Source organism: Acomys minous (genome assembly GCF_964271855.1).
Source record: "Acomys minous genome assembly, chromosome: 19".
Lineage (NCBI taxonomy): Eukaryota > Metazoa > Chordata > Mammalia > Rodentia > Muridae > Acomys > Acomys minous.
Window position 1 is genome coordinate 44,243,301 of NC_140499.1, and position 10,599 is coordinate 44,253,899.

The following is a 10,599-nucleotide window of genomic DNA, read 5'->3' on the forward strand; positions in this document are numbered from 1 at the left end:
GGAGGCAGGAAAGGGATGAGCCCTTTTCTGCCATCATAAAGGGTACAGCTGACAACCTCATACCGAAGGACAGGCTAACAAGAGAACATGTTTACTTGGTCATAGTTTTATATAATGGGTTCATCTTCAGACTGAGGACAGGGGAAGACTCAGGGAAAACTGTTCATTTTCAGGAAGAAGCAGGGACAGCCATGTAGAACTCTGGATTTAAAAAAAAAAGTGTCTGGCTTAATGCTACTAGACTGAATGGAAGACCCAGCAAATCCCATCTGTTCAGTTTCCTCTTGAACTCTGCGCGGCATTCCTTCTCTAACTATGGGGCAAGATGCCTCCTGTACCAGCTGTCTCCTAATCTACTATGAGACACAGTAGGTCAGAGAGTTACTTTATAGCTAGCTCTAAGACAGACTTATGGGGAAAGCTGAAAGTACAAGTCTGGTTCTTATCAATTGCCTTGGGAAAGAGGCTCTCCCTTCTATGACTCATCCCAAGAAGGAGACATTCCAGTTTACTCGTTAGCCTTGTGGGGAGGGAGTGGAGCAGGAGCCAGAAGGACTGGAGAGTCAAGAAAAACTTTGCTTTAGTGACCTTTACTTTAAGATAACAGCCTCAGCAGGGCGTGGTGGTGCATACTTGTAATCCCAGTACTCTGGGAGCCAGAAGCTGGCGAATCTCTGTGAGTTCGAGGCCAGCCTGGTCTACAAAGTGAGTCCAGGACAGCCAAGGCTACACAGAGAAACCCTGTCTCAGGGGTGGGGGTGGGGGTATAAAAAAGATATGGACCTCTTCAGGCCACACTCACTTCATCTGGTCCCTTCTCTGGTCACCATCTGATGCCTTTGTAGTGTATTCCCACTCATTCTTTTTTTAAAAATTTTTTTATTAATTTATTCTTGTTACATCTCAATGGTTATCCCATCCCTTGTATCCTCCCATTCTTCCCTCCCTCCCATTTTCCCCTTATTCCCCTCCCCTATGACTGTGACTGAGGGGGATTACCTCCCCCTGTACATGTTCATAGGGTATCAAGTCTCTTCTTGGTAGCCTGCTATCCTTCCTCTGAGTGCCACCAGGTCTCCCCCTCCAGGGGACATGGTCAAATATAAGGCACCAGAGTTCGTGTGAAAGTCATACCCCACTCTCCACTCAACTGTGGAGAATGTTCTGTCCATTGGCTAGATCTGGGTAGGGGTTTGAAGTTTACCGCCTGTATTGTCCTTGGCTGGTGCCTTAGTTTGAGCGGGACCCCTGGGCCCAAATCTGCCTATCATAATGTTCTACTTTTAGGTTTCTAGGACCCTCTGGATCCTTCTACTTTGCTATTCCCCCATGCTTCTCTCATCTAGAGCCCCAATAGGATGTCCTCCCCTCTGTCCCAGTTTCCTGGTAGGTGAAGGCTTTCATGGGACATGCCCCTTGGACTAGTATGCAGATATAAGTGAGTATATACCATTTGAGTCTTTCTGCTTCTGGATTAACTCACTCATTATGATCATTTCTAGCTCAATCCATTTGTTCACAAATTTTGGGAATTCCTTGTTTTTAATAGCTGAGTAGTATTCCATAGTGTATTTCCCACTCATTCTTAAGTGAACTCTTTGAACAATGATTTTTTGGAAAACTCTTCAGTTGGCCAATGTTGGGGGTGGGCAAACTAGGTAAGCAAGTAAAACTGTGGAATGTGGTAGGCAAAATAATGCTTGCCCATGACCAAGCTCAAGTCCCGGACCCTAGAACATGATTGTTACTTTATACAGTGTATGGGGGAAATGACTAAATTTAGGACATTAAAATAGAGAGATCATTCTGCCTGTTTCAGGTGACCCACCAAGTCACTTTAAAATCAGATAATCAGGATGAGTGAGATGGCTCAGTAGGCAAAGACACCTGCTGCTCATTTCTGGCAGCCTGCATCCCATCCCTGGAACCTATGCAAAGGTGGAAGGAGAAAACCAACTCCAAAAGGCTGTCTTCTGACCTCCACATAGGTGATGTGACACATGGGCCCCTCCCATGCACGTACACACAGTTCTTGAGTTAAGAGCCAAGAGAGATGTAAGCATGAAAGACGAACGCTCAGGGAGATGCGACATGCCAGCTTGGGAAGTGAGATATGGCGGCCACGAGGCACGGGAGCTCCAGCGGCGAGCAAAACCAAGCAGGCGTTCTCATGTAGGACCCCCAAGAACAAAGGCAACCCTGCAAACACCTATAGACCTGCACGGCACCGCTGTGTTCTTCGGACTCTTTGAACTCTGTATTAGTTACAGTAGGAGCCCACACATGGGCTTGGCTGCACTTTTACTGATTAAGGGTCCAACAAGCTAGCCCTCATTTAAACACAAACTTCTCATAGACAGCCCAGGAGTAAGACTGTACCTGGACCGTGTAATTAAGATGTTTGCAAGCGTGCTAGGAGTTACCAGCAGGCGGCATGAGAAGTAGTTTTGACAAGCATAAAGACGTAAAAGTGGGAAAGGGCAGAAGGCGTCCCAGGTTCGACGGGCAGAGTTTGGAAGGGACTTGAGTAGACTTGTGTTTCCACACACACCTGCGTTAGGGTTTCTGTTGCTGTGCCCAGAAGTAACTTGGGAAGGAAAAATACATTCCACTTAGATTTCCAGGTTAACAGGTCCATCACAAAGGGAAGTCAAGGAAGGAACTCAAGCAGGGTAGAAGCCTGGAGCAGAAACCGATGGCCCAGGCCATAGAAGGACACTGGTTACTGGCTGCCTCAGCCTGCTTTCTTATAGCACCTAGGACGCCCCTGCCCAGGGGTGGCACCGTCCGGAGTGAACTGTGCGCTTCCACATCAATCATTCATCAAGAAAGTGCACCACCGGCCAGTATTGCGGGACCATTTTTCTCAACTGAAGTTCCCTCTTCAAAAAAAAAAAAAGACTCTAGCTTGTATCACATTGACATGAGAAGTAGCCGTCCCATACTGTAAATAGCCAATAGGGACACACAGAAAGAGGGAAAATGATCCTTGAAAGGAAGGTTTTTTTTGCAATATGGCAAAGGACGTAAGCTGGAATTTAAGAGTATGGCAGAGGACCAGAGTTTGATCGCCACCACTCTGGTTGAGTAGATCAAACCAGCCTGCAGGCCCAGCTTCGGCATATCCGGACACCCTCCTCCGGCCTCTGTCAGCACTGCCATCGATGCATTCATACACAGACACCTACGCATAAATGAAAAGAAATCTTTAGAAAAAAAAATTTTTTAAAGGAAAGGTTAAAATCTTACTCTCCAAATAGCAGGAATGGAAAAACTTGAAGCCGGGAAAAAGCACATGGTCAGACCCACATTTACGAGGTCCACCAGGCCAGGGATCAAATTTGTTTCTCTGTTCACATCTGTAGGTGTCTGTTATTAGTTGAAAGAGGCTAGAGTGTGCTGTGATTCCAGTAGCCATGTATGGACCCAGCAGTCTCTGTATGTACACAACAGTCCATGCATGTACACAGCAGTCTGTGTATGTACACAAATATATATATCAGTCCATGCATGTACCCCTTCCTGAAGCCTCTGTCTCTCATAGGACAGTACAGGGCGTCTCTCCTCCTAATTATTCAGTGACCCTGATGGGTTAAACTAACACCATTTCAGAAGTCACCTTTGCTAGGCAGGAAAAGGCAGAAAGAGAGTCCTGGCATTCAGTCCTCACAGTGACAAATAAGTATTGTGTTCGAGGTGACAGAGCCAGAAGAGTGGGGCACACCCAGGCAGCTCTCAGCAGCCATGTGCCGGAAAGAGGTACAGCGGGAAATGCTTTGTGAGCTACGCGACTGGTGAGCACTGTAGTTATTAACCCCTGAATAATTTTAAGGACTAGGAGGTCATTTGATGAGGAACATACCACGGAAGGACTATGAGGTTGACTCAGCGTCTAATCAGATGTATGCCTGCTCAGACGTGAAGCCGGGGACGTGCGGCTGGATTCCAGACTTGAAGTCTGCAGGAATTAAAAGGGTAATTCTGATAAAAATAAAAACTATTTTTAAAAAAATGACTGTGTAGGTTTGGGCAGGTGCCAGCGAGTGTACTTGCTAGGCTACAGCTGCCGCACTGTGTTTGTCCTCGCCTTTTTCAAGATGTCCCCTGCAGCTGAAGATGGCTTTGAACTGGCTATGTAGCCTGAACTCCCGAGGATGATCTCGAATTCCTGATGGTGAAGCCACAGATTCCCGCGGGCTGGGATGACAGGTATGAGCCACTGTGCTCTGCTACCCTCACCTTTTTGCGTGGTGAAACCTACTGTCCGGGCCCACCTCTGGCCTTGGCTCCATAGACTAGCTCTCCTTTCTGCCTAGCTGGAAATCAGACTTAGTCCCTGATCTGCAGTTCTGGCAGAAACGGAGAAATTTACTTGTAGATATGCCTTACTTGATTTACTTTTCAAATTATCTCACGAGATTACGCTACTCTAAGAGAAGAAAAAAAAAAACCTCATTACAATACGTGCGTGGGAGCTCGTGCGCACGGAGTACGAGTGGAGGTCACGCCAGCCCCTCCAGTCACCTGAAGCCGCCTGAGTCTGGCCCCTTCGGGACACATTAATGTCACGCCTATCCGGCTTTCGCAGCGTGCTGACGTCACCCTATGGGCGTTCCCACCTCCCTGCCCCAAGATCCCGGAAGCTGGTTATCCTGGGGATGCAGAGGTCCTTAACTGTGGTGTCTCCTGTGCCCAAGTGACACCAGCCTTAGCGACTGCTGTCTTTGGCGGCCTCCAGCGGGCCTGGCTCAGGCTGCGCACAAGTGCTGCTCCTGTGCACGGGGGTGGGGGGTGGGGGGTGGGGGGGTGGGGGCGGGTGGGGGCCGATGGAAGGCATGACCTTCTAACTCCTGGGTACACGGGTTGTCCCTTACCTCCTTTCATTCGTTCTCCAGCCTGTATCATCTCAGTTTAGTCGAAAAGGCACCATGACAAGTTTACGGAGCTATAAAGTGAGCATGTGTAAGAACCTGGGCCGTTAGTGAAGGGATGCATCAGATTTCGAGGCGTCTTCATTCTTAGAAATGTGCATACCCTACGGATCTACATCGCAATCTGGGTTGGCCTAACCTCCAGTTTCACTAATACCGCCAAATTGGTCTGAGTGTGAAATCACCTGTGCATCTCACAGTTGCTTGACAACATTCTCTTTCAAATGTTCTCCTGTAACCAAAGCTGTTATTGGATGCGATGGCTGCTTGATAGCCGCCTTGACAGCTCTAACGCCAGTGTGTGAGTAGGTACTTTGCTACCTGGGACTTTACACAATTTATGTGAGGAGCTGAGATAAGAAATCCTCTGGAACAATAAATTTTAATGCTTCTGATTGCCATCTGAAACATCCCACTTTGGGCCTCACCCATTTCGTACATCAGCTGTGAGATCAAGGGCACCTGAAGCTCTGTGTGAGTGAACAATCTCATCTTTCTGACAATTCTAAATGTGTTTGTCATCTTGAAAGGACTCGTCTCCTGGGGCATTTGGGCAGAGTTTTAGTTAGCACCCTGTTCACCTCTGAGTTTCTTTTACTCCTTTTGCATATATGTGAGGAATTTTAATTGAGCAACTTGGCTACTCTGCCTGGAATACAGACATGCCCTTAGCACACACCCTTTTAAATCCTCAACAACGAAAGTAAAGTTAGCCAGGTGTGGTGGTACATGCCTTTAATCCCAGCACTCGGGAGGCAGAGGCAGGTGGATGGCTGTGAGTTCGAGGCCAGACTGGTCTACAAAGGGAGTCCAGGACAGCCAAGGATACACAGAGAGACCTTGTCTTGAAAAACCAAAAAAAAAAAAAAAGAAGCACCCATGTTTGAAAGTGATGTCTAATTGAGAGGCAGACAAAGCGAAGAATCAGAGAGACTTGACAGAATAGGATATGCTAACTCTCAAGAGAGCAAATAAGAGAGAAAAAGTACTTAAGAGAGCCTAGGCTATTTGAAGGTGAGGCCTATTGGAGGAAGGCCAGCGGGGGCAGGGCTTTGACGGGGGTCTCGTTCCTTCCACAATGTTTCCCTCTTACTTTCATATTCAAATTGTGTCATTCATACACTCAGGTGTACACATCATACACACACACACACACACACACACACACACACACACACCACACACACACACACACACACACGCTCACTCACACACTCACACTTTTTAATGAGCAAAGGTGAGCCTATTCTATGTCCTAAAACCATCATCTCTTTTATTTATCTCTTCGCAATTAGAAAAATCAAGTAAGGGGCTGGAGAGATAGATGGCTAAGTGGCTAAGAATCATTTAGGAAGCCACGCCTTTTGCACAGCCAGGAGGATGCTAGCACCCATATAACAAGCCAGGTATCGCGTACATGCTCCCAGCTCTGAGACAGGAGGACCACTGGAGTTTGCTGGCTTCCAGCTTAGCTGAGAAAACGAGAACCCCAGGATTAGGGAGATCTCCTGCCTTACAGGAGTAGGAAGAGAGGACAGAGGAGGAGCCTCCAATGCTCTTTTTGAGACTCTGTGAATATGCACACTTGCACACACAGGTGCACACACACACACACACACACACACACACACACACACACACACAGAGAGAGAGAGAGAGAGAGAATCACATAGAACACACACACACAAAACTTTAAAGAAAAAGCAAACATGGCATACCCTCGTAAAGCAGTAGTTCTTTTCCTCTTGTGATATTTGTATCATGCTTATAACTAAGAAGAAAATGTGAGCCATGTTTGACGAGGCACCCTTATCATCCCAGCACTTAGAAGGCTAAGGCAGGAAAATTGTGAATTCGAAGCCAGCATGGGCTATAGTATAGTGAGTCCAGAAACGGTTCAATTGAAATTCAAATTTAACTGTGCTTTTCAGCAGTCCTTACGTTGACATGTCTAATGATTTTACTTGTAGAATCATATAGTTATGCATATTTGGATCAGCTAAAAGGTATTATACAGTGATTTTTTTTCTTTGTCAAATAGGAATTTTATAAGTAATGAACTGCTTACACCAATACAAAAATGAGGACTCCTCTCCTTGTAAGTTTAAATGAGTATAAGCCATATTGGCAACCCCAGATAATTTCCTTTAAGAAGTTATCTGAACACTGTAAAAAAAAAAAAATGAGTCCCAACTTAACAGGCAGAAAAATTTGTGCATGAGTTTGAAATGACAAAAATGTGAATTTAAAAATGTATTTATTTAATGTGTATAGGTGTTTTTGTCTGTCTGTCTGTCTGTGTACCATGTGTGTGCCTAGTACCCTGAAGGCCTTAAGAGCACTTGCTGCTCTTCCCGAGGACCCAGGTTGGTTTCCAGAATCCCAGGCCATTGGATTCGCCGGGACTGGAGTTACAAGCGGTGGGAGTGCGGCTCTCACAAAGACACAAAGAGGGTGTAAGATCCCTTGGGATTCGAGTTAAAGATGATTGTGAGCCACCACGTGGATGTTATAAATTGAATCCATGTCCCCTCTGGAAGAGCAGCAAGCAGCACGCACACATATACATGCACATCTGGAGGTCAAAGGTCCTCCTCGAAGGAGTTGGTCCTCTCCTCCCACCATGTGAATCCTGGGGACTGAACTCAGAACATCAGACTTAGCAGCAAGCACATTTACCTACTGAACCATCACACTGGTGCTATAATGTATATTAAAATTAGGTAGGTGTGTGTGTGTGTGTGTGTGTGTGTGTGTGTGTGTACACGTGCGTGTGTATGGGTTTGTGCTGGTAAGTGCAGATGACCATGGAGCTCAGAGAGGGTGACAGATCCCCTGGAGTTGGAGTTATGTGGTTGTAAGCTGGCTGATATAGGTGCTGGGAACCGAACTTGGGTCCTTTGGAAGAGCAGCGAGTGTTCATAGCTGCTGAAGCAACTCTCCAGCACCTTTAATCTTTTTTAGACATATAGTTTTCTGCTTTATATGTATGAGCATTTTTGCACACGTGTACCTATAGAGGACAGAGAGAGGGTCAGTTACAGACCACTGTGAGTGAATTCTGGGAACCAACCTGGGTCCTCGGGAAGAGCAGCAAGTGCTCTTAACCTCTGAGCCATCTGTGCAGCCCCAGAATAGCTATTCCTTAGCGATGTGTCTGTCAGTCAGTTCAAAAATATTTCATTAGTTGGTGCTGATATAGTCACCTCAGAAAGATTTTCCCCCTTCAATTCAGTTTCAGATTAAGGTTTTGGTTTGGGGTGTGTGTGTGTGTGTGTGTGTGTGTGTGTGTGTGTGTGTGTGTGTGTGTTAAAGAGAAATAAACTTTTAGATGGTTCATCTAAGGAAAACAACAAGGTAGCTAGAAGAAGTGGTGAGGGAAAGAGAGAGAAAATGGTAGTCTTAACTTCCTTTAGGAAAGCGAACAGATAACTATGGACTAACTAAAGCCAAGTCAGTGGAGAGCAGTGAGCTCGCCTTTAGCACCGCGGACTAAGTGCAGCAGCCTTCCTGTTGAGCAATTCTTAGCCCATATGAGGACCAGTCCTCGGGAAGGAGGAGAGCCATCAGACCTCCCCCAGATGCCGTGCCACCACTCTTGGCCTGCCTCTTTCCATATACCTCCTTTTCAGAAACACTTGAGCCGTGTCCCGTTGGTGCCTCAACTGTGAATAACACCCATATGGAGAAATATTATGAGGAGTGTTCCAAGGCACGCATACTCATGATCCAGATGGTGCATGACTTGTGCCTTGATCCCCTAAGAAGTGAAGACCTGGGAGCTGGGGAGGTAGCTGAGTTAGTAGACCGTTTTCCCAGCATACACAGGCCCTGGGTTCAAGCCCTGCTACCATAACTTAAGCTCAGCACTTAGGAGGAAGAGATAGAGGATCAGAAATTCACGGTCATCTTTGACTACATAGTGAGTCTAAAGCCAGTTCGAGCTACAAGGAACCCCATCTTGAAACACACACACACAGACACACACACACACACACACACACACACACACACACACTCACCACCATCATCAAAACAACAACAACAAACTAACCAACCAAACAAAAAACTAAAACTCAGAGCGAAGCAAGGAGCTCGAGGAAGAGCTGATTACCTGGGCTTCTGGTATGGTAGATTAAACAGGAAGATCTCCGAACACAGAAAAAACCCCACAGGCTCCTAAGGGGCTAACCTCCAAAGCTGTACAAGCAAGGTTTGCTATAACCCCTTTACACCCCAGGTACCCCATCAGGAGCTTTCTAAAACAAGACCCTGGACCTAAAGTCAAGCACAATGCAAAGGTCCCAAGTTCCAACGTGGAGAGGGTGTGTTGAGGTGAACAGGGGGCAGTGCGAGTTCAGATCTGTGATCTGTCTGCAGCAGCGGGAATCCTCCCATCAAACACTATCACACTCGGTGTGGTTAAGGACCTCTCTCCAGTCTTTGTGCTGCCTCCCGAGCTGCTGATGCCTTGAAACCCTGCCCAGCGTGCCTTCTGACGCATCCGCAGACAGCTGACAGACAGCGAGGTGCAGCCCTAATTATGAGGGTAGCAGGGCTGCCTGCACAGGACTGGCTTTTTGGTTTCAATGAAGTGCTCACGTTAGTGAGAGCTTTACAGGAAAACAAGAACCCTGAGACCTGGGATAGAAATGTATTGGTGCATGAATCTGAGCATCTAATTGATTTCCCTGAGTCTTATTACCTGGCGGGGGGTGGGGGGACGGGGGTGGGGGGGGTGGGGGGGTGGGGGGGTGGGGGGGGTGGGGGGGTGGGGGGGTGGGGGGCGGAAAAGCATTTTCTCTCGAAGCCTCTGTGCCAGAAGGATGGCCAGTGACCTGGTACCCAACACATTCTCGCGGGATACTGCTGCTTCCCCTCCGGACCTATTAGCCTTCTCACACTTTACCGCCTCTGAGCTTGTGACCAGGGTCAGTTCTTCAAAGTGAATTATGTCTTTGAAATGAAAAATAGCTTAGACGCTGATGGAATTGTGGGATTTGGCTATTATACCCGGGGAAACAACACAGGAAATTGTGAGTGGGTCTCTGGGTTGTTCCACTAGAACAATGCGCCATCGGCTGGAGGATTCATTGACCTGTGACTGTTTACCCATGAGTCAGCACTTACTATCTGGCAGGGACGGCAGGATATTGTCTCTGAGAGCTCTCTTCGATGACTCAGTGACATGATAAAAGCCAATATCAAATAAAACGGAGTTTCCTTGGCATGGTATTAAGTTGGTTCTCAGCATAGGAATTATGAGAATAAATGTATTGTGCAAGGCCTAGGAACTTACAACCGTGGTTCCCCAGAGGGCCAGATAGTCTCTGCACTAAGGCCAGAAAGGACGCAGTGGTAAAGGGCCAGTGGGACTACCGTTCTCTGACAGAGTTCTGCCAGCTCCCTGAAAACAGCGAGACAGCCGGTTGTGAAGCCGGACTATGTGATGTCAGCCAGGATTGCTAAGATTCTAGAACGGTGAGGTCAAACAGGAGGGGAGCACTTAAGCCAAACAGTGTAGTTCCCCAGACTGTTAATTAAGGTACCTCTACCCCACTATGGATTGTACGGACCTAAGACCACAGGTGTGTCTAGGTCTGAGAGGAACAGGCATCTGTCTAAAGCTTTGCTTGATTTTTTTTTTTTTTTTGCTTTGCTTGATTTT

At 47.1% G+C, this 10,599-nt stretch overlaps 1 long non-coding RNA gene across 2 annotated transcripts; it reads right to left on the minus strand.

Annotated features, from left to right (window-relative positions):
• Window positions 1–252: 252 nt before the first annotated feature.
• On the minus strand, window positions 253–10,319 carry LOC311590670. 2 transcript variants are annotated; one of them, XR_014776955.1, is made up of 3 exons: window positions 10,062–10,319; window positions 3,863–3,958; window positions 253–3,184 (listed from the first exon to the last, which is right to left on the minus strand). It is a non-coding gene; the product is annotated as an uncharacterized lncRNA (long non-coding RNA). The 2 variants fall into 2 exon arrangements; XR_014776956.1 differs by lacking the exon at window positions 10,062–10,319 and adding an exon at window positions 4,460–4,574.
• Window positions 10,320–10,599: the final 280 nt, after the last annotated feature.